This window comes from Crocodylus porosus, unplaced genomic scaffold, assembly GCF_001723895.1.
Source record: "Crocodylus porosus isolate Cpor-Errol unplaced genomic scaffold, CroPor_comp1, whole genome shotgun sequence".
Taxonomy (NCBI): Eukaryota; Metazoa; Chordata; order Crocodylia; family Crocodylidae; genus Crocodylus; species Crocodylus porosus.
In genome coordinates, this window is record NW_017728886.1 from 139,340,247 (window position 1) to 139,347,651 (window position 7,405).

General features: G+C 39.8%; 1 long non-coding RNA gene across 1 annotated transcript in view; it reads left to right on the plus strand.

The window, feature by feature from the left end:
• The first annotated feature begins 509 nt into the window (after positions 1 to 509).
• LOC109324578 overlaps positions 510 to 7,405 on the plus strand; it is a 22,795-nt gene continuing 15,899 nt past the window's right edge. Inside the window, exons 1-2 of the long non-coding RNA XR_002104962.1 lie at positions 510 to 523; positions 2,627 to 2,629. This is a non-coding gene — a long non-coding RNA (uncharacterized LOC109324578). The remainder of the gene's footprint in view (positions 524 to 2,626; positions 2,630 to 7,405) is intronic.

Here is a 7,405-nt window from a genome sequence, read left to right on the forward strand (position 1 = left end):
AAATGTTTGCCACAGCTAAGTTGTTTCTGAAGACTTTCGTTTTCAAACTTTCATACCTTGCTAAAAGGTTGCCTAACAGGCTAATAATAGTAAGACTGGGACTGAGCTACCAATGTTTGCACAGCATATGGTGTATAAAGTGAAGTAATATACATCAATGGAATAAAAGAACTGTGAATTACCCATACAATTGGTTGTTATTGTTCTTCCCTGGGTGCTACAATAATATTTATAATGAACCCAGGGTTTCTTTATTTGACTTTTGAACTTGGGGGACATGATTTTTTCAAATTAAAATTTATAATCAGGAAATAGCAGATGCGGATAACATTTTATAGGTCTTTGATTTAGCTACTATTGTCATTATTGCCTATTCCTACAGCTGTCTCACTGAAAGGGCAATTTGCAAACCCAGCAAACTAGGCCTCGTGTTATTTACATAAAACACTTATGGATTGTCAGGCCAGAATTTAAATTCACCATAAAGAGTATGCTATAAATTATTTCAGTTCATCACTGTCCAGTGATCATCATATGCAACAACATGGATGACAAAAGCTTCAAAATCACCAGCAATTTATCATCACTTCTGTTTTAATACAGAACTGATATCCTGAAGGATTCATGCAAGCCAAGCTGGAGAGTAGACTAGGATTCTTTAACCGGGTTTGCCTGTAAGTACATAGGCAGGGGCAATGAGAATCAAATTATCACAGATCCCAGCTATGCCCAAAGGAGTATTCAGTGCTGGGAGCAATTAAAAAGAACTGTTCCATTCTTCAGTACTGTCAACCCACACATTGACAAGTCTTTGAAAGCAAAGAATAAAACTCCTCACACATAATTAGCTAATACAAACTGATGAAAAAATTAAATAAAAAGTGCTCTGCTCAAAGACCTGATCATCAATTTACAGTTCATTCCATCACCAGTGATTTGGAAATCCAGGAAGATAGGCAAATTATCCCATCCTCCCGCACAGTCCTTGAGGGCCAGAGAAGACGGTCTCTGGCCCCTTCTTAATCCCTTTATTTATTTATTTATTTACTTTTTATCTGGTTAGCTTTGCTTGATTAGTTTAGTCCCAAGTAGAATATACAGAAATAAAAAGACTTCTAAGACCTGGTGGAATTGTTCTCAAAATTAAAGAAAAACATTTAACCAATAATTTACAGATATCCTTGAATTACAGGATTCAGATTTAGAGCAGGTGAATATAATGGGTTGTCTACAATATTTTTTTAGTAAAGCAAATTGTTAATTTAGAAATGTGGCCAATGGCAAAGGTGAAATCTTGACTTAGTTGCATTCAGTGGGACATTTGCCATTCACTTCAAAGGAGTTGGGATTAATCAGCAGCTTTTCATGACTTACCTGCCACACAGTTTTCAGAGACCATGATTAACAACCATTGCTGAACAGGTTAAGGTTTCAACCTTTAATGGTGAGTTTAAGCAATTTTGCTCTCAAATATGCAAACATAATATGACAAAGGCAGATTCTTATAACTGTTTCCCCAATAAATCTGGAACTGGCTCATTGACGTCAATAGTCTGCAGAAATGTAATTGAGGGTACAGTGTGTCCCTAATGTTTCTACAGCTAACCTGTCAGTAAAAACCTGCATAATTTTCCAATAAATATGCAATGTAGCAAATGCACATGAGCAGCTTTGAGTGAATAAACTAAAGACATAACACTGGCATCCTCCACAATCAGTTTGTTTTTCATCAGCTGCACACCTGCAGCAGCAGGAGCATGTATAATGATATATATGATCCATTTAGGTAAAGTGCAAACACTTTACAATTCATCTTTGATCCTGCAGACTTTTGCTACCAGTGATTGCATTCATTTTGTATGCATTCATCATTATTTTAACATACAAGATCTTTTTCCTTTTTAAGTAAAATAATGTCAGAAGTTTTAATGGGAACATGACCAGGCTTACACTTTACATTATTAGTGAAATAAGGCTGGTTCTTGCAACATGGAAGTCTGTAGATTCGTGGCATTTTACTTCTGTAGGATTAGGATTATGTCCATAATAAATTAAAGTGACACACCTGTAATGGTTATTAAGGAAGGACTTTTATTGTTGATTTCAGTGTCAGTTTTCCTGCATAAACTCCATAACCCATGCCTCTTATTCCTCTTGATCTTCCTAAGCAACCTCCTCTAGGTCTTCAGCTTCTAGCCATTGCTTGTACCTTAGCACAGAAGTATTCAAAACTGTGTCATGGTGGTATCCTGTGAATCAAACATGATTTACCTCAGTAAGTCCACATTTTATGTTTGCACTCTGAAATTATATTCTCTCTTGGGCAATGACATTAGTAAACAGTATATAAACAGCCTCTCTGAAGCAGGGTATTATTTATTTGGGACAAAGCATTTCTGAAGAAACATATTTTAAAATAATAACTCAGACTATATGTATATTTACCTTTCCTTAAAGCAAGATCTGGGAAGATCCTACTGTTCAGACTTTGTCAGAGGGTCACTGGACTTGTTAAATAAAGTAGGTCGAGGTTCCCTTAAATGGAGCAGGTCCATCCCCCTTGGCCTGATGGGACAGTAGCCCCAAGATGGGAAAGTAAAAAATAGGGCAACAGGAAGTGGTAGAGAATGTTAAAGCTAGAAAGATGGCTTATAGATTTATTAATGATAGGGAAGAGGATTTGCATAGTGGTTTCTTCTCTATTAAAGATGGTAGGTGGAATGGTTTATCAGCTGATTTCATATAGCTGCTGATCTGGAATCAGAAGGAAGAGTAGAAAGAAAGTTCTCAGGGACAGCTGGGTGAATTCATACTGGAAGGAGCAGGGAAGTATTCCAGTGGGTCAGATAGGAATGGCTGGTTGATACAACAGACAAAGACATTCAGGAGGGGATAAAAGATATGGAGGCCCCCATTCATATTGAGGTATTACACTGGAATTAAGAATGATGTGTATTAGCGGGGTATTGGGTGATAAAGGACATGTTACTCTTCCTTAGTGGCCTAGTTCTATGCAGCCTATTTAGACAGCTTCTGACCATTAGCTCTGTCTCTCCCCTGAGGAGGGCTCCTTTACTTCAGTATAATTTTGACCATATTTTGGAAAAGAAAATATTTTCATTTCAGGGAGACAGGATCCTGAAAGTTAACAGCTTGCTCTTTGTTATGTTAAGTGTGTGTTGGCATGTTGTTACGTAGATCTATTTTGTTGCTTTCTGATTTGTTCTAACCATAGCATCCTATTCAATTCGATGAATACAAGAAAATTTAAACCCAGTTTACCATAATTTCCCTTTACGTACCAGGTCATGTGCTTATAAAGTGGCTACTCTCATTATCCATCTCACTATTACTTATCACCTCCATGTCTCTCATGCAATCTAGGAAGAGCAATAGAAAGTAGTTAAAGGTGTTAATACAATAAGAGAAATATACTTTTTAGTCTGTTGGTTATTTTCATGTTGCATTGGAAAAAGTTGACTCAAATGATATGATCTATTTTCTCATCCTTGTGGTGTGGGTGGTTCTCATAATATTGGCTGTAATATAAAATAAATGGACATCTTTACATAAGATCTCATAGGAAAAGTCACTTCATTGTACTGGCAGTTCTGCTTTGTTTCATATATCTGAGTCTTTCTGCATTACTACCGACTATTCAAACAGTAAATACTGGTCCTATAATGCACATGATTAGTTAGAGGATAAGCGTATGATAAAAATGCCTAAGAATTTTTTTAATAATATTAATCCCATTTATCTTCGGAAATCAATAAGAGTGTTGCCGCCAGGACATGACTAGCTGTCCTTGGGCCGCTGTTCCCTGGGTGATTGGTGTCGTACGTTGCCGGCGTTCCTGCCTTTGCCCAAGCTGATGTTCTTCACCCGACTCCTTGACCCCATTCCTACCTGCCATGACTTGATGGTATCAGTGTCTGGGGTTGGTCATTGTGGGTGCTCATAGGCCCAGGGTTCTCCCAGTGGTCACTCTCGGGGCTCCACCACCCCTACACCCCGGCCTCACACCTCCTATATGGTGGTGCCAAGGTGTTCGTCGTCTTGTTCTTTGGGCCCTTACCTGGATGATATGCCAGCTTCTCCCTAACCAGAGCTAGGCCTACTATGGGGTTAATACTCTCCGGTCTCCCCTAGAGCTCAGGGAAAAGACAAGCTTAACAGAAACCACAAAAAACTCAATGCAAACTTGGGCTTACCGACTCTATAATTGCCCCCCCCACACCTCACTGAAGCACTGATTGCCTCATGCCTAGGCACTCAGTCTTTGCCTATTTCCCGGTACCTCACAGTCCAGTGATGGCATTTCCTTCGGAGGCACCTCTCTCTGGGCTTCCCTGCAGTCTATCCTCCTAGGGCTGATTTCTCCTGGGGTATCCTTCAAGTTGTCACAGCAGCGATCCGGGAGCTTCCTGGCAGCCGTGTCAGCAGCATCATTTGAACAGCTTCCCTGCCTCTTCTCACACCCGTCCTGGGTGTTTCTCCCCTTGTGCCTCGATGTTCCTGCCTGTCCGAGAGGCAAGGACATCGGGTGCAGCCTCTCCTCCTTCTCTGCCAACCCTGTGGCGTGTGCCACCATTTTTATTTATGTTGGCTGGCACTCCACACTTGCATCACCGGCCGGCCGCAGCTGAATAAACAAGCGGCTAATGAGCCGAGCGGGTTTCACCTCCCATCCTCCATTCCCAGGCTTGGGAGTTGCTGGTGAGTATCTTTACATCCCAGGACAAAGGGAATAAAGAAAACCTTAACTAATGTGTTGTATTTTCTTAGGCAGATTCTGTGAATATGTATACAGTATAACTTCAAATATGAGCTTCAAATGAGCCTTGAAAACACTAACAGACTTGAGTATTAGGTAGCTGTAAGTCACCTTTACTTTAAATAAAAAGCATTTTTTTTAAAGGGTAGCTCTTGCAGAGTCATGATCTGAAGACATGTTAATACTATGCTTGCAAAATACAAGATAACATTTATTTCCTGTATCATTTCACTGAGTTTGTGTGGTAACATCATAGATGAATTTGACTTGCCATCCTCTTATCTTCATTTAGCTTATGTCCATTGATGTCAAAGGCAGAACTTCCATTGGCATCTCTTGTGTGCTGTTTTCATTGGAAATGGTTAAGGGCAGGAAAAGAAAATACATCCAGTCCTTTGCGGTGCTCTAATGAAGCAATGGGATTAGAAAACAGCTGAATATATTCCCCACTTGGGGCTACCTGAGTGGGACAGTGTGTTCTCCATCTATTCTGTTGCTCAAGGGATGTTTTATAGCCACCTCCAAGCAGTGGATGGATTCGGAGAAGTATAGCCAGCTAGCATAGTATGGACTAGTCCTGTTCCTCTAAACTATGTCAAGGCTGTGATTAGTATATAAATGATTTGATAATCAGGGAGCAGCAACCAATTTCTTTGGTGGTAATGGAAAGTTCTAATACACAGTTTTTTAATAGAAATTTTGCATAGATAGTGAAATAAAATTGGTGCAATCCAACACCCAATTTAGGGTTTGTTTTCTCTCCTTGCCCTAGTCCAAAGAAAATAAAAATTCATTCAGCGAGAGGGAAGTACATTTCTGGCTCATTTCCCCCCTTCTATCTACTACTCAAATTGTACACTTCATAATTAAAGTGATTTGGACAGATCCTCAGTTGATGCAAATTGTCAGAGCTCCACTGAAGTTAGTGAAACTTTGATAACTTATGTCAGCTGAGGACCTGCCTTAGCATGTGAACATAACTGAATGATAAAGTGGGCTTGTGAATGGTATATGTTTCCAAAATGCTTCTCCTCCTACATCCTAAAATATTTACATTTTGGCCAGATGAGTTAACTTCCTGGAAAAGGCCATGCTCAATACATACACAGCAGGTGCCTCTTCAACTTAGATTATATTAATTGCTTTCTCTGCTCTTTTCGAAGTCACCATCAAGCAAACCCTTCAAATTAACCTATCTTGTTGCATTGCAAACAAAGTCAGGCCTCTTTTCTTTTTCTCTCAAGAAGCCAAATAATGTTGATCTACTCAGGTTATGAAGGGAAAAGAAAAACAGCTGAATGCGAAGTGAAAGGTGCATAAACCAGCATCTCCCCCCACCCCATTTTCATGGCAAGAAGTTGGCAGCCTCTGATCCAGACACACTAAATCCTGTTAGTGGCTACTATGGCATTTCAGTACCTAGACTATTAAGCTAATTATTATGTATTTCAGCAGTAAACGGGCTACGTGGTACTGGATGAATATTAATCTAGGCTTTTTTATCAGGCTCAGAATAAAAGTATTTGAATTCGTTTCTGGTATCCAAGTGCTTGAGAACGTGGTGCTGCAAACTGGACCCAGTCATGCTCAAGATGTTAAAATGCAGAGTAAAGCATAGATTAATACCAAGGATTTTTTTCTCCTGTAATGGTTGAGGTGCTAGATGTCCTCCCTCACTGTGTCCCTAAGAAAATTACAAGGGGTGGTAGAAATAAAATACCAGGCAGGGACAATAGAAATAATAGGTGAAATTGCTGTTTCTAGGGATTTTGGTCCACTTAGAAAATGAAATAGCATCTCAGGAACTCTTCTTATAGACTCAAATTAGGTAAATGCTTAATAGTGTTGTTTTTGTTCTGTTGACCTTGGTGAGATTTAATCTCCAGCTTGAAGTCAATATGCATTCATCTGCACTGCTGAATACCAGTTCTTTCTTGAACTGAGGTTTGAGTCCTGAAGGAACCTTTGTTCTTGCCTACGTCATGAAACAATGTCTGGTTTTGGTGAAGTGCTCTAAGAGTTCCCTAAGAGAGCACTAAAGGCCCTAGAGACCTTGTCTGCTATCTTTCACTGTCTTCATCCATTCCCATCTGTTGTGTGCTTTGTCCTCTAGTCATCCACATTGAATTTTTGTAGGTCTGACAATACATGGTCTAGCTATCTTTGTCTTTGTTGCTCAGACAGCCTTCTCCCTTGCGGGACTCCAAAGAGGAGGGATTTTTTTGACATTCAGATTGCTTTTAATCTTTTTACATGGCCCAGCCACTGTAGCTGTTATGATTTGATTTCCAGTCTCTAGGTTGGGCCTCTGTACAAGACATAACTTATCAGTGGTTCTTATGCACCATAAGGGATCTAATGAATAATGTGTTTGGAAGGGTCGGGGGGAGGATGTTGTTTACATCCTGTGTTACGGTAGCCAGAATGGATGACAGCAAAGAAATGGAAAGAAGAACTGTATTAACAATGAATACCTTTTAGATGCCAACATGTCTCAGCTATAGGAGACTACTATAATAGATTTTCTGTTGCAGTTAACTGTAAGAAAAAAGAACTTTTGATCTGGTATCCCATGACGTCATTCTCCCCTTGTACTCGGCCTTGGTGAGGCCGCAGCTGGAGTACTGC